Source organism: Abramis brama (genome assembly GCF_963993115.1).
Source record: "Abramis brama genome assembly, chromosome: 24".
NCBI lineage: Eukaryota > Metazoa > Chordata > Actinopteri > Cypriniformes > Leuciscidae > Abramis > Abramis brama.
Window position 1 is genome coordinate 8821102 of NC_139986.1, and position 17683 is coordinate 8838784.

Below are 17683 nucleotides of genomic sequence, written 5' to 3' on the forward strand. Positions count from 1 at the left end.
GTGTGCTAGTGTAATGTTAGACCAAGTGAAACAGCGCTGCATTACCTCACAAGTTTAATTTGTCTAATAAACTGACCTGTGAGTAGTAATTCTGCGTGTAGTTCGGTAGAATGAAATGTCCATATTCCTTTTATATCCGCGGGACTCGCGTCGCGTTTGGAGCTGATAGCTGTCTCTTAGCAATCCCGAACTGCTTCATATCACAGTCATGATAAAAACATTGATGTATTCAGTCATCCATAAACATTATTAGATCGGTCGGCTTGACGTTGACGAAAAGATCCATAATTCTTAGCAAATGTTGCGTCATCAATCTACGCCTTTGTTATTGTAAATAGGTTAGCGACCCCTAGTGGCGAAAAATGCCATACTGTACGTTTAATAAGTATTCATGAAGCATAATAAAATAATGCTTTTATTAATTTCACTAGGTGTTTGTAACTAGCATACACTCTAAACCAAAAACAAGCAACTAGACTTTTGATTCAAAACATAGCAATTGAGCTAATTGTTAAAATATTATTTTATTTAAAAACAAAAAGCTAAAAAAAAAAAGCTGATGAGTCAACAGTTTGTATTTAACTCTTTCACACATGAGCACCTACATATACAGGACTGGTGACTAAGAGTGAAGGCAAAGCATTTTCTCACGCTAGATATGAAACACCTCCATATCACGCTAGTTCCAACAAAATCTCCCTTCTCTCTCCCCAAATTTATCCTCTTGTCTCCTGAAACACGAGTGATCCTGGCAAATGGAAAGAAGTGAGCAGTGTATGTATTACAGGAGTGAATAGCGGGTTAGATAACACCTTAAACGAGTGACAATAGATGCTGGGAGGATGCAGGGAACAGGTGGGATACGTGACACCTCTGAACACCACCGCTGAGAGTTAGCTGGCAGATTTAAAAGGCCGATATTGATGTCAGGGGTTTACCGCAGCACAGCATTCCAAACAGAGCAATAGCAGGATTCATTACGCTACTTTACTGTTTACCTCACGTTTATACCAGAGTATAGTTACACTCGGTGACAAAAGCCATGTACGATGGTGACATTCTTTAAACATACCAGAGAACTATGACTCCTAAGGCCTGACTGACACTCACAGGATCCGTTTCCAAACTGGAATTTCCCAGTGAATTACATACTGTAAAAATATAGCGAGAACTACAATAGATCGACTACCTCACGTGGTGTGTCACCAGCAGGAAAGGCGCGCGGCCTGTGAATAGCCATCCATTTCCTGTGCTTACACAAAACTGTGTAAAATTGTATATATATATTTTTTTTTTAGGATACTATGCATCCTGATAAAGTTCCCTTGGCCTTTGGAATTAAAATAGCCCCACATCATCACATAGCCTTCACCATACCTAGAGATTGGCATGGGGTACTTTCCATAAGATCATCTCTCAATGCAAATCAAACTAGCTTTTAGGCTAACTGAAATAAAATCATGCCAATCTCTAGGTATGGTGAATGCTATGTGATGATGTGGGGCTATTTTAATTCCAAAGGCCAAGGGAACTTTATCAGGTGGGTCAGGATGCATAGTATCCTAAAAAAAAAAAAAAAAAAATACTTAAAAATAAAAATCTGCCTGCCTCTATGGGAATTTAACATAGGGGTGTACTCACTTATGCACCATGTATTTTAAGGAAGAACATTTATTTATTTACGATACATTATTCATTCACAAAGAAAATTGGTGTCCTTAAAGGTTGGATTTTTCCTAATTTTTTAAATTAAGGCATTAAGTTCAATTTCCAAAATATGATTTTTTATTCCTCTTTTTAGTCAACTTTAGCATGGGTGTATTCACTTATGCATTGCACTGTATATATATATATATACAATTGTATCAGATGTTTTGATTATTGGTAAATTCCCACTTTTACACGGCTAAAGAGCATATCATAACCCAGCAAGCAATAGCCATCATTTCACCATCTAGGTTAACTATAGACCTGATATAGTCTGGCTATGAGTAGCCCACTTGTAGCCAAAACAAACTTGAATATTTGGTTACATGTCGTTTTTGCCAAAATAACTTGTGATATGTATGATATTCCATCATGTAAGCAAAGTCAACAGTGATTACAAGGTGTTTGGTTTAATTTCTTTGACATGTTCTATGCATAGCCTTTGCGTCTATTCTTGGGCTATGGTTAGACGTCAATTACATTTTTACTGACAGCCCAAATTTTGCCTTGTTTTAGTCTAGACATCTGGGCTGTGTTTTGATGGCTATTATACATCTTTTAAATGCAAAATTGCTTGCTGGGAAGCATTAGCATAGTAAAAAATATACATAAATAAATAATTCACAACAGGAAGAAATAACATTATTATTATATTTTGCAAAAGGAAATATTGATTTGTTTAAGGGTGAATTATGACCTACATTTTTTGATTCACCCATATTGAGCTAATGAACCTCTTAAAAGGGCATATTCTTAAATTAAAAAAAAAAAAAAAAACTCTGAATGTTGTTCCAATCATCCTCCATATAAAAACACATATCATGTTGATCTGCATGTGTTTTTCAAATGTTTATGAAGTGGTTATCAGCTTTTGTAAAAATTCATAATTGCATTTAGTCTTTTCCTCAAATAAACGTGTTTGAGGATAAACGAGTAAACCGTAGCTATCAAAGCAACCAAATACCTTTCTTTTATTTCTTTTTCCAGCGATCAATCACTTACCAGCACTGATGTTTTGTGGTCACCTTTGGAAGAGAGGCCAATCTCGTTTTTCCCCGTTTTCCCATCATCCTTGTCTTTTTTGATTGGTCTCTGTGGTTTAGGGCCTTCAGGCTAAACAGGTGTGAGGCTGGGAAGACATTTCTCTCATACCTGTGCAGACGCTGTCTAGCCCACCTGCCCTCCGTCCACAATTACCAGAGCCGTTTAGTCGAGAGCACTGGGTGTAAGGAAAGCTAATACAATAATTAAACCTGTAAACCACACAGTTTCTACCTTATATCACTTTACGTGTTAAGTAGACTCTACAAGGAACATTTCTTTACAGTGAAAATTATAGTGGGATGAGGGGGGGAGAGGGAAGTGTGGGTGACACTAACGAAAGAAAGTCTGAACATTTCCTCTATTACGCTCACAGTACACCCTCACCATACACACAGTCATGTCTTCTCTTATAACCTAATAAATCACAGTGTTTCACTCTATGGCCGTTAAGGAGGGGAATAGAAACTATCTATCTATCATCCAGCCACAGCATTTATATACATATTAAAATAAAATAATAAAGTAAATATATATATATATATATATATATATATATATATAACGTTGCTTCATCACAAAGCCCATTTACAACACCCAATCTAAAAAGTAATCGAACTGTCTGAAAAACGCCGATAAAGCGTGCGAGTAATAAAAGTGAAATGCATGCATATAATCAGTATTTAGAAGATAAACAATTAACTTAATATATAAATAAATTGTTAACCACATAATGACATAAACATTACAAACTACTCACCATGCTCTCTCCACCATGTTGTTATGCTTTAATAACTCCACCCCTTCTCTTCCGGCCTGAGACTTGTGTCCTGAGATGTGTGTCCTGGTTTGTGTGTGGGTGCTGTGGGGCTGCAGCTAGATACTTGTCACGGGAACACACGGGAAAACAGGTAGATCCAAATGCAGCATATTTATTATTAGGACAATCCAATTCATAGTCATCCAGGCAGGGTTCAAAGTCCATTTTAGCAATCCAAACACAATAAACAAAACAAGAAACAGGCTAGAACACAGACCAGAAGTGTATTGACAAATAACAACGACTCCGTGACATGGACTGAAACAGACAGGGTATTTATACACAGATACTAACAAGGTGACGGGAAACAGCTGTGTGCAATGATCAATGATTAGACAGAACAGGATGATGGGAAATGTAGTGCATGAGAGAATGACACCGTGGGGGACAAGGACCTCTAGTGGACACCCGGGGAAACACAAACCAGACACTGTGACATAACCCCCCCTCTACGGAGCGGCTACCAGACGCTCCAAGACCCACAAAAAACAACCAAAACAAGAGTCCAGGAGGGAGGTGGAACGGTGGAGGATCAGGTCCATGAAAGGGAACAGGAACAGGAGGTGATGGCTTAGCCGGCGGCCAGGGCGAAGCAGATGACCCATCGGGTGGCCAGGGCGAAGCAGACGATCCATCGGGTGGCCAGGGCGGAGACTCTCCCTCAGGCGGCCAGGGCGGAGCAGACAGTCCATCGGGCGGCCAGGGCGGAGCAGACAGTCCATCGGGCGGCCAGGGCGGAGACGACCCTTCGGGCGGCCATGGCGGAGCAGACAGTCCATCGGGTGGCCACGGAACAGGAACCCGCTAAGGAACAGGCACCGGAACAGACATAGACACAATCTCAGGAACAGGAACAGACATAGACACAGGCTCAGGAACAGACACCGGCTCAGGAACAGACACCGGCTCAGGAACAGACACCGGCTCAGGCTCGGCGGCAGCCATCTTGTCCGGAAACACCGGCTCGGCGGTGGCCATCTTGTCCGGAGACACAGGCTCAGCGGCGGCCATCTTGTCCGGAGACACTGGCTCGGCAGACGTGACCTGAACGGTCTCTGGATCGGCAGACGTGACCTGAACGGTCTCTGGATCGGCAGACGTGTCCTGAACGGTCTCTGGATCGGCAGACGGGACCTGAACGGTCTCTGGATCGGCAGACGTGACCTGAACGGTCTCTGGATCGGCAGACGTGACCTGAACGGTCTCTGGATCGGCAGACGGGACCTGCACAGTCTCTGGATCGGCAGACGGGACCTGAACAGTCTCTGGATCATCAGACGGGACCTGAACAGTCTCTGGATCGACAGACGGGACCTGCACAGTCTCTGGATCGGCAGACGTGACCTGAACAGTCTCTGGATCGGCAGACGTGCTGTGTCTCCTCCATGCATGCAGTACTGCCACTGCATAAAAGAGGAAGACAGCCCTCCTTGCCGTGGCAGGACTGATGATGGGCAGCTCCGAGACGATCTCCGAGATGACAGCGGGCTGCACAGGAACGACCTCCGGGATCACAGCGAGCTGCACAAGGACGACCTCTGGGACGACAGCGGGCTGCATGGGGACGACCTCCGGGACGACAGCAGGTTGCAAGGGGATGATCTCTGGGACTTTAGGGAGACGGGAAGTCTTCTTCCTCCTCCACCGTTTCTTATGGTGAGGTGCAGGCTCCGGGCTGGACAGGACCAGCGGCGAAGGGAGCTCTGGGCTGAGCATCACCGGCCCATGGTCGAAGAAAGACCGAAGTGGAGAGTGGGTCCGGGGCTCACCTCTAGCACCTCCTCCCCTGCGGCCTCCACGAGTCCCCGAAAACCTGGCCAGACGGGTTCCCCTAAAAGACTCTCTGTCATTGGTGGAAGGGTGCTCAGGGGAATTGACCGCCATGGCCTCCTCAGTCTGGCGGGCCCATAATGCAAAGGATTGAAAAATGTTCATACGGGGAGGGACCTCTTCCACTGGAGAATTCCCCCTCTGCTGCCTCCTCTCTGTCTTCGTGGTTGGGAAAGAGCCACGAAAATCCATACTGCTGGAACTATGCTTTGACGGAGTCGTTCTGTCACGGGAACACAAGGGAAAACAGGTAGATCCAAATGCAGCATATTTATTATTAGGGCAATCCAATTCATAGTCATCCAGGCAGGGTTCAAAGTCCATTTTAGCAATCCAAACACAATAAACAAAACAAGAAACAGGCTAGAACACAGACCAGAAGTGTAGTGACAAATAACAACGACTCCGTGACATGGACTGAAACAGGGTATTTATACACAGATACTAACAAGGTGACAGGAAACAGCTGTGTGCAATGATCAATGATTAGACAGAACAGGATGATGGGAAATGTAGTGCATGAGAGAATGACACCGTGGGGGACAAGGACCTCTAGTGGACACCCGGGGAAACACAAACAATTTTTTTTTAATAATTATTATTATAATTTTTTTTTAAGCCTTCCTGAACTCATGTTAAGCATCTAAATTTAAAATATGAGGACAAACAAACCTTGTTGTGTCCTCGCTCTTTTATTCACAGAGATCTGGAGACAATGTTATAAATATAAATGTTTTTAAACTACAATAATGTAAAATAATTTCATGGCTGGTGAGAAAACTTTACGGCTAGTAAATCTTACAAAATGTTTTCAGGAATCAACTAACAAGCCCTCTGACCTCAGATCGAAAGTCAACAACATATATAACCTGGAAAAACTGAACGCTTCTTTAGCGAGGAAACGGATCTGCTTGTGCGCGAGGTTAAAGTGCGTGAGCAGACCATACGGGACAAAGTTTACGCTTGTTGTGCACACGCCTATAGGCGCACATTACTAACACGCTCTTTAAATAACAAAAAAAAATATTGCGCCATTGTCTTTAGACCAGGTTTCAGTTGGTCAATGGCGCAGTCTATTTCAGTTGCCTCAAAATAGCAACGCGCCAACTATGTACCTGAACACACCTCGTTTTCAGACCAGCATGCCCATGGGCACACAAATGGGCGCAAATGTATTTGCTATTTAAACAACATGGCGCAGGACGTGAAAATGATAACTGCGTAGGGCTGAAACTAGCAAAAAACACTCACACTCAATCAAGTGGCCTGAATCTCTGTCACATATTGGTCCTTATTGTTGAGCCCCTCATGGCTGTTTGCCACTCATGGTGAATCAAATTCCAGAATGGATGTACTTAACAACAGTTAACACAGGCACAGCTAAATATGTTCATGGGCGATGCTGTCCAGACTAGCTGCAGGAAGCTTTTAAATAGTTATTTGCATTATTGGCAGGATGATGAGCTTTTTAATATGTCAGAAATCCAATATTGCCATTAAACCCAGCTGATGTGTGACAGTTAATTATGTTGGCGTATGCTGGGGTCGTAAATAGATTGGTTAAACACTTCCTGTGGCAGACGGCACTTTAAGGTTAATTTGCGTAATTGGTGATCAATCTAGTTAAAGCAGGTCAGGTCTAGCCTAAACATGCTCCTCTTTAGTACCAGCATTCAGTTCAAAGTTTGGACTTGCCAAAATCACACTAAAGGGGGTCTGGGAGGTTCTGGGGGACCGAATCAAGCCATGTCAGGGTAGTTATTTTCTGGAAGCGATCTTCAATGCAAGCTACAGGGGGTGAATGAGCTAATGATCATCTGTTGTGAACCTTCTGCTAATAACTCTGCTAAGTTGTTCTTTTTTTTATTGTTGGTTATTAGACATAAGTAGTACACAGCTAGTGCAACTACACTGTACAAACATTTCCTTAATACAACAAATGTTGTAGTTTTTTTCCACATTTGCAAGTTATTTCAGGTTATTACACAAACAATTTAGCATTTCCCCATGCAACACTTTATATGTTTATATGTTATTAGCGTCCCAGCTAGTATAATGTGCTTAATCTTGGTATTACTTCTTTGTTCTGTAGATAAACCTTAATGGTGTTATGACAATACTCTTAATCCATCCATCCATCCATCCATCCATCCATCCAATTAATAGCTTTTTAGTTGTTGATATTATTAGTTTTTAAGAGAAAAAAAATAGTTAATTGTGGTTAATTTCATGATTTTTCCTGTAGATGTATGTATTATTTATTTAAATGACTACTTTTTCACAAAACTCTTGAATTTTTTCATATCAAACATTTTATCTGATACTTTAGCTATGTTTTGATTAATATTTGTTCAGGTCATGAAAGGTTGTTGTGCTTTATTAGGCAGTATATAAAAAAAATAAAAAAATAAAACAGAATTTCTTCATTTTATAAACGTGGGCATTTGATCTTTCACCACATATTTCACACGAGCACCTCGTTTCCTAAACACCTTACTTTAAATGCCCAAGGAGTTTTCTTTGTTGCATAATGCATCAACCACTGGCCTAAATGTTACATACTGAACCGATACCAGAGGGCAATACCTCTTTAAATGAGATCCGTCGGTTTGTATCCCAATATAGGAATCCTATTTGAGCTAGTGCTGTGGTAAGCTTTGAGCTAATACCCATAAACACATCCCTTCATGTATTGCTGGAATGTTATTTTTCTGCACTTTTTTGATGATGCATTAAGTCTGAAGTTGCATCTAACACAGTCTGGGTAATGAAGCCTCCACCTGTGCTGATGTATGTGTGTGTGTCTGTGTGTGTGTGTGTGTGTGTGTGTGCGTGCATGTGTGTGTGTGTATGGAGGGTTAATCCGTTTAGGTGTAGCTGTGCTGAGAGTGTTTGCCCGCAGGCTGGACTGAATCCATGCAGCTTAAGCAGTGGTAAGGAGATGAGGAGGCCACGGCCATCGCTACAGAAATTAGATGGATGAGGAAGTAAACACAACTGCCTCTTATTTGATCCTATCCGGTGATGCAGGATCAGAAACAGAGCGAGAAGGGCGATTCCTTCTCTAATGACTGTGTGGGTCAGTACTCCTGCAGGCCTGTGTCAAAGCTCAACACTTCTGATCTGAGGACAGACAGAAGATGGAAACGAGAGGGGAGTGAAGGACAGAAAGAGATACACTGCCGAAAATCGTAATCAGTATTTACAGTATATAAAATATGAGAACTTTACCTGAAAAAAAACACCTCATTACTGAGGTGGTCACAAACCTCAGTACTCAGTGAGGTGATACTGTAAATTTACAGTACATTGTTGGCAACCACAGCTGCCAGTAGATTACCGTTATTTTACAGCACAATTTTTTACAGTGAAGATAGCTGAATAAATGATTTTACCTCAGTTAAGCGGTATGATTACTGTAACGCACAGTTACATGCCCAATGAATACAAAAAATGAAATATATTTTACAGCAATTCATTAAAATATATACTCTACACATAAGTGTCAGTGTTCTGACACCTTTCTCTTAGCAGTCCAGAACAAAATGGACTAAAGTTTTAGCTCACTTTGAAACTCTTCTTATGAACACATACCATGAGCACAGGGAAGATGCGTCACAGTAGAAGGCGCAACCATCAGCACCCCAGTGTGTCTGCGAGATTGCGTTATAGTTGTACTCTGCTGAGGGTCCTTCTAACGGCACATTACAGACACACTTCCCATAATGCCACATTACACAACGGACACACTCCATCTCCCCGGTCCCAGCATGCACTGAACACGGGCCACAGGTCCAGCTCGAAAGACGTCTGGTGAAGGAGCATTAAGGGGAGAACAGCGGAGATCTGTCTAGAGCGAGCGAGGATTCTGCAGGGATGAGTGATTCTACAGCATCAGCATCAGCCGTGCAGGACCATCCTGACCACATCAGAACAGGTAATGTAGTGAGCCGCGGTCATCTAATGGAAAGACGTGCGTGATGGATGAGCTGCACCTCTCAATCACTTCATTTACACAAAAATACACCTGATAAACCTTGAGCGAGGATAAAAGTGGACATATATGTGGTGGGTGCACTTAAAAGTACCACTGGTATAGACTGTAATGGGTTTAGAGGTGAATAACTGTGTATTAGAGCAGTGTTTCCCAACCATGTTCCTGGAGGTACACCAACATTACACATTTTCAAAACTCTTCCTAATCAAGCACACCTCATTCAACTCATCAGCTCGTTAGTAGAGACTCCAAGACAAGAAATATACGGGTCGGATCCAAAATGTGCACTGTTGGTGTGCCTCCAGGAACAGGGCTGGGAAACACTGTATTCGATAAGGTTGTACTGTAAGTGTTAAAGTGCAGATGTGACTGTTAGACCGCTGTGATTATTATGATGATGATGATAGAGGTTGTGGGATGAAGGACTTTGTGTTTATGTCACCATAAGTCTCTTCTTTTTTCTCTTTAGTAGAGAGATACAGATGAAGGTCGGAGAAGCTCAAAACTTGGAATTTGTAAAGCATAAAAACACACAAACAAACACAGTTATTGAACGGAATACTGATGCATATTGAATGATGCATATAATCAAACTCTCACCATCAAATATACAAATGCAAAAGCCCTATTCGGATGGGAATAGTTTTTAATTATTTCTATTTATTCATTTTATTATTTTTTCTTTTTTGAAATTAAATGAAATCATGCCGAAGATTGATACGCAAATGGTAGCTTGGGTAGGTCAAAAGGCATTTGGATGGGATTAGATTTGCCGAAAAACTGTTGGTAATTTGTTCTGGAATTTTTTACAGTGGTTGTGTGAGAAAAACACAGACTTGGCAGATTCGGACAGGACTAAAATCTCAAAGTACGTCTGTGAAGCACAAATTTCTGTAACGTCTCCCTGGAAAACTAGAATGTCCGAATAGGTCTAAAAACAAAAAGGGATCTATTTCTGTTTCTAAATGTGTGTGTTGACAGTAAGATTTGTGTACAGGAGTTTACATGCGTTCAAAAGACGTGTCAGAGCTGGGCTGTTTTTGGAGTATTTGTGTGTGTTTGAAGGGGAGAGAGCTGACGGTGTGTGTGTGTGTGTGTGTGTGTGTGTGTGTGTGTGTTTGAGGGCTGATGGTATGGCAGATGGAAGTCCCTACGGCTACAGCTTTAAAGCCTCTCTCTCCAAAGGCCAGCAGGATTTTCATTACAATAGACCCTTAATATTCATCACCCTCCCCTCAACAAACACACACAGAGAGCTGAACACACACTCTTACAGTATCCACTCGGGCCCCTACAAAGGCCCAGTCCCTCAGCACACACACAGAAGCAGGGACTGCTGTACTTCACATAAACATCAGGCCACAATGTGCTTGTGTTTCAAGAGTTTTCTTATTAAATCAAAGCAGTCTGTCTGAAGTCTGAAGTTCATAGTTCAACTGAGTGTGAGTCTCCTTCAGCTCCTGGTGACTGTAGACACATTGCAGGACAAAATGGCAAAAGAGTGAAAATGAAAGTTAAAATGTAAATAACTAAGTTATTGTTGTGATTGTTTCTGTCAAAATGATTATTTTTTCCTGCATATTTCCAAAGCATGCTCACATTCTGCAGAGATGTTTAAATCCGAAACTCAAACTCAAACTCATATTCTTTTTCCACCAGCACAGCTAGTTTTGAAGTGGTGTTGTGCTGACAGCATTACTGTGGGCTGGTAGGAGCAGAGAGGAATATGGTAGATGTTTCTTTGTGTTCAGAAGCCCAGGGCAGAAGATCCAGTCAGGTTGTGACACTCTGTAATCGTAATCCCCAAATATCCCTCAATGATGGCGAGGTGAGACATCCAACAATATGTATTACCTCTAATCTCTTTCTCTGTCTCTCTCACTCTCAACCACACACACACACCGTGGATTTGTCTCAGAGTCTCAGTGTCTGACGCCAAATACTCATCACTTCTCTTCAAAAAGTAGGAATGTCACTCCAAAAATATGGAAGAAATCCAGAGTTGCAGGCCAGTCCGTAAATGTGGTTTTAATATTTATAGAAAGAGATTTATTATGCTCACCAGCCACTTTATTAGGTACACCTTTGGAAACGCAAATATCTAATCATCCAATCACATGGCAGGAACTCATTTAGGTATGTAGACATGATCAAGACGATCTACGAAAGTGCAAACTGAGCATCAGAATGGGGAAGAAGGGTGATTTAAATGACTTTGAATGTGATATTGGTTGTTGGTGCCAGATGGTATTTTAGACAGTAATTCAGAAACTGCTGGTCTACTGGGAACAGTCATCTCTGTTCAGGGTTTATAAAGATTGGTCAGAAAAAGAGAAAATAATCAGTGAGCGGCAGTTCTGTGGGCAAAAATGCCTTGTTGATTCCAGAGGTTAAAGGAGAATGGCCAAACTGGTTCAAGCTGATAGAAAGGCAAACGTAACTCAAATAACCACTTGTTACAACCGAGGTCTGCAGGAGAGCATCTCTGAATGCACAGCACGTCAAACCTTGAAGCAGATGCCCAACAGCAGACCACAGCCACACCGGGTGCCACTCCTGTCAGCTAAGAACAGGAAACTGGGTAACACTTTATTTTGATGGTCCCTTTTGAACATTCTGTTGACTGTATGTAAGTAGCTTTGCAACTACATGTCAACTAACTTTCATTAGAGTATTAGTAGAGTGTCTGCTTAATATCTACTAACTCTTTATTGTGACGCTCCTCCAACAGACATTGTACTGACTATAAGTAACTTTGCAACTACATGTCAACTTATTCTAACCCTAACCCTACCAGTCTACTAATACTCTACTAACACTCTAATGAGAGTTAGTAGACATGTAGGTGTGACGCTACTTATAGTCAACAGAATGTGTTAAAGGGACCATCAAAATAAAGTGAAACCGGAAACTGAAATTGCAATTCGCACGGGCTCACCAAAATTGCACATTAAGATTGGAAAATGTTTACCTGGTCTGATGAGTCTCGATTTCTGCTGCAACATTCAGACAGTAGGGTCAGAATTTGGTGTAAACAACATGAAAGCCTGGATCCATCCTGCTCTTTATCAACGGTTCAGGCTGGTGGTGGTGGTGTAATGGTGTGGAGGATATTTTCTTGACTCACTTTGGCCCCCTGAGTATTGTTTCTGACGATGTCCATCCCTTTATGACCACATTGTACCCATCTTCTGATGGCTACTTCTAGCAGGATAACACGCCATGCCACAAAGGTCAAATCATCTCAAACTACTTTCTTGAACAAGACCATGAGTTCACTATACTTAAATGGCCTCCACAGTCACCAGTTCTCAATCCAATAGAGCATTTTTTTTGGATGTGGTGGAACAGGAGATTCACATCATGTATGTGGAGCCGACAAATCTGCAGCAATGCTATTAATATGGAACAAAATTTATGAGGAATGTTTCCAGCACCTTGTTGAATCTATGCCATGAAGAATTAAGGCAGGTCCAAGCCAGAGTCTGTATTAAGAAGTATCTGCTGTGGTAAGATGTGCTGTCCTGGACTGAATGACCCAGCGCACTCTCTCTGAAAGTCTCAGTTAGGATAATCACATAGTAAGGACTGGGAGTAACAGTTTAAGAATTTCCCATATTTGTAGACCACTAATCTTAATATTTGTGGGATGCATCCTCCTATTGTGATCTACCAATGGCAGTTACGATGTTAATAATAATAAAACCTTCATGAACAGATGGCACCATTTCTTTAAGAATAGGCCATATGTAGGACACTTTAAGATATAGTGATATATTCAACAAAGTAAAGCAGCATTACATTTGTTGGACTATTATTAGACATTCATAGACTGACTGAACATTCAACCCTGAAACATTTGAATACAAACAGGAGTGAATGGTTGTCGCACAAAAGATGTTTTGAAATAGAAATGTTGACACTTCTTTTGTCCCGGATTCTTCCATCTGACCGACCCAGCGCATCTTATCAGTCGCTCCCTCAATGACAGGACGCGTGAAGCGATGGCGAGCATACGTTTGGATAATGACTTCAGTCCGCTGAGCAGATCAGAGCGAGAACAACATCTGTGTTCATGAAATCATCTACAATGAACCGAACTTAGAATTCACGCATGAAATAACCTATGCATTTCATGTGGCAAACAAATGTTTTCATTTCTCACAAAGTGTTCACACAGGGCTTTCAAAAACCCTCCATTAGCGTGCAACATTACCCAGGTGACATCAGAAAGGTTTGGCAGCCATTGTCAACACAGTATACTGTCCGCGGGGATTTATGTGTCTGTTATTCACGTCTTAGAAGAACACATAGTTCCATAACTTTCCTCTGTAAATTCAAAGTCTGAAAAGAACAAGAGAAGAAGAAAACTGAGAAGACAAAAAGGTGATGGACAGAAGCAGACAGCAAGTCTCTGCGGTCACAAGTGAAACAATTAGACGTGGGGCTAAAAAGATGTGCTCTTTTGTGTGGTTGGCCGATCATGAGTGCAGTGATTCAACCTAATCTCATGTAGCACATTATACCGTGAGAGCATCATCTCAAAAGCATCACGCTCACAGATAAATATGATATGGAGATATTCTGACACAATGAAGGTTTGGCACTCCATCATTGCTGATCATAAGACTCTGTAAGACACTTCATCATGGAATCACATGACTGACAGCAAACTCTCTTATAGGCTAGCAGAGAAAATGCCTGGGATTTTTCTCTGATCCGGGGTTATTATGATGAACCCCTGCTAGACTCCCATGATCCTTCAGTAAACACCGTGAGCAGGGGCTCATATCACCCGATTAACCTGCCGTAGAGCTCTGTTTGCTCAAGTATATTATTAGCATCAATAACACTTGTGATCCTGGTTGAGGCCGGACAAAGGCCTTCATTCAAAGCCCTCCGCAAGCACCAATTTACCAAATTACCAAAAATCACCCCCAAGTGTTTGCGTTCCTTCCGAGGGTTATCTTTCGTTTGTTCAGCTCCGTTATTTTGCTACAACTGAAAAACATTTGCTCGGTGATAACCATCTGACCGATAGTTATGTATATCAGATTGGATCTGAGGGCTTGTTGAATGGCGTCCATTAACGGGGAGAGAGAGAGAGAGAGAGAGAGAGAGAGAGAGAGAGAGAGAGCGAGAGAGAGAGAGAGAGAGGGAGAGAGAGAGACTTTGACTTTAAGATCACTTTATTTACAAAAACATTAAAGATCTAACATTTTTAGTAAAATGCTAAAAAAAAGCAGCTAGAAGGAGTGCAATGGATTCAAGTCTCAAGGTTTTCCCTCTTTTTCTTTACTTTCCTTTACAATCAAAAAAACTTCACTCATGCATAAATTTGAAGACAGCCATCAGGGTCAACATCGCAAATACATTTGTTTATGCCCCACTTTTATAGTCCAGTCTTTATAGTCTCTGTAATGTGTGTTGAATGATTTTATTATTATTTAAATGAATGGAGCTAGGTTTACAAAACTACGAGAGATACATATTTAAAGGTATTTAAAACTAGTTTAGAATCTTTTCACTCACTCTGTGTGTTGTAACCCATGTCTGAGCAGGCCTATAGAGTAACTGGAATTTCAGACACAATATGGCAAAATAATATATATTTGATTACTGCTCTAATGAAAATTATAATGTTGAAAACTATTAAAATTCCATGTGGTGAAAACAGAAAAGTGGAGTGATGCACTGAAATATTCCAGTGCTGTTTTATGAAATATTTCAACGCTATCTCACGACCAATTCGTACAAATTCGTTCGAATGATTAAAAGGTAGCTATTTGTCTAAACCCACGTGATGGGTAGGTTTTGGGGCGGGGTCAGGGGTAGGTCAATCGTACGAATTCATATGAATTTGGCAACTCATAAAATATGTACAAATTAGCAAAAATCTTACGAATTTGTACGAGTGAGGTCGTATGAATTCGTACGAATTAGCCACCTCGTAAAATGTGTATGAATTGCCGTGAGATCGGGTTGATAATATTATTTCTCTTGGAATGCCTCTTGGCCAATCATATTAGAGGTGGAACCAGTATTACATACTGGAATTGACCATTGTGTAATAAAGCTTTGTAAAGAGGGCTTTTTTTTGAAGCACAAGCATATACAAATGCCACAGTGTATTCATTTTCAACACAACCATCCATTTGCATGTGTCACTCTTTCTGCAAAGAAAAAGTAAAAGTGAAATATATGTATTACTGTTGCAGAAAACAGTAATGATTTCTGCAGTATGCATTGTGTTACAAATGTATTACATAAATGTTGATTGCCTTTATAAGAGCGTGAACGCATGTATACGCCAACATGTCAAATGTGGCATGTGACGTCACTGGCATATTCCAGCAGGTTCTGCATGTGGAGCTGATTAGGGAAACAAAGGATCAAGGTGAGAACAATAGATGAAAGCGGTAATCTTGTTTCTTCCGGCAGGAAGATTCTCAGGTCATGTGACAGGCAGGGTCATGTGACCTGTGTCTGACAGATGAGAGGGTGTTGACAGGTCTCACCCACATTCTCAGGACCCCGTGAAAACCGATACCCTGCAAAAATCACCACAGATGACATTTCCCCCCTTTTTCAGTCATTAACAGGTGAGAGAATATATGGAATGGAAATATATGCTGTTTTTGTCTGAGAGAAGGAGAATCTGTGTTTCCTGGAGCCATTTTGCCCATCAGAGGCCATTCCCCAGTGTCCCTCTGGAGTCCATGGAGAAAGAGCAGCCAACAGCCATGCCTGCAGACACACACTACACACCTGCTGATGAGTGTAGTGTAGAGGGATTACCTTTAGGGCCCAGGGGACTAGACCAACACACACACACACCTTCACTCATGCTGAGGTGATATACCTATGAGTCTCAGTAAGTGTGATTTGATTTTAAGAGGTCGTTTATAAACACACACTGCTATCCTGTAGGAAATTTTACAATTGAGATCTCAGCAATATCTCGATCGTTTCTCCTAGACAGAAATGAAATGGAGAGCAAACGTTATTTTACTGCACCTCAGATAATTCTATTAAGAATAGCATGCTACATTTTTCTAAATGTCATAATCATTTGTTAAACATGTCTTCATTACTTAGTTCGATGAGCTCATTGTTTCTGCCTTAAATTATTACATTGTTTAAATTAATAAATGGTTAGCTAATTGTGATTTTGTATATGTGCATTTCTGAAATACACAACTCTGATGACAGATCACTCTAAATTGTAATGTGGTAAACATTTTCTGTAAAGCTGCTTTGAAACGATGTGTATTGTGAAAAGCTCTATATAAATAAATGTGAATTGAATTGAATTGAATAAAGCCTCCAGTAATCTATAGTATATAAACATGTTTCTCCCTTAGTGTTTTCTCTCTGTGTCTCAAACAGTCTGCAAATCTCAATGAGAACTTAAACAATTCCAATCAAGACTAAATGAAGTGATAAATGCTACTTTTTTTAGAGCTCTGTTTTTACTCTGTCAACAATTGACTCATTTTTGTCTATTTTTATATGTCTCTAAGGAATGTTAAGATGTCTCAGATGAAGCTGATACTTTGTGGATTCTCTGAGCTCTGAAAGAGCAACCTCAGCGCAATACAAGAAAAAAGAATCTCCTCTGGGTAACTGTCATGTTGGTGTCCATTTTTTTATTTATTTTTTTTTCGCTCAGTTGTGCACCTGCTCAGTTCACCCACAGGCATTATGGGAGCCCCAAAGCCCTCTGGGACACTCTTCAGTTCATGAATATCATCCAATAGCCTTTTCACAAAAGAATACCAATGCGGTTAACAAACAAAACAATTCTTAAAAGCCTCCCCCCTCCCCATGTTTGAATAAATGGACAATATTATGAGTGCTGGCTTATCACTGCAGTCCATTTACCTCCTCTAATGAGGACAACACACTGCTGTCACTCACTGAGCTGTAGTAAATAACTGTCATTATGTTTCACACCTCACTGTATTAATAAGACAAAACTGAGATGCTATTAATATCAGACTTGTTTAATTAGATATTTGCTAAGTGGAATGCTTAACTTAAATTATATTTCACAATTTTCCATTTTCAGTACAGTAAAGGGAATGCATGATTGATAATAGAGTGAAACATCCAGCCAAATTTTCTGCCAAATTAAAGGAAAGAATGTTTGTTGCCCTGTTGTGAACTGTATTTTCATTAGTTTTACACACACTGAATGGTAGCTATTATATCATACACTGAAAACATGTTCCTGTATAATTTTCAGCTGACATCACCTGGCCTGCATAATGCTAACCAATTGTTAA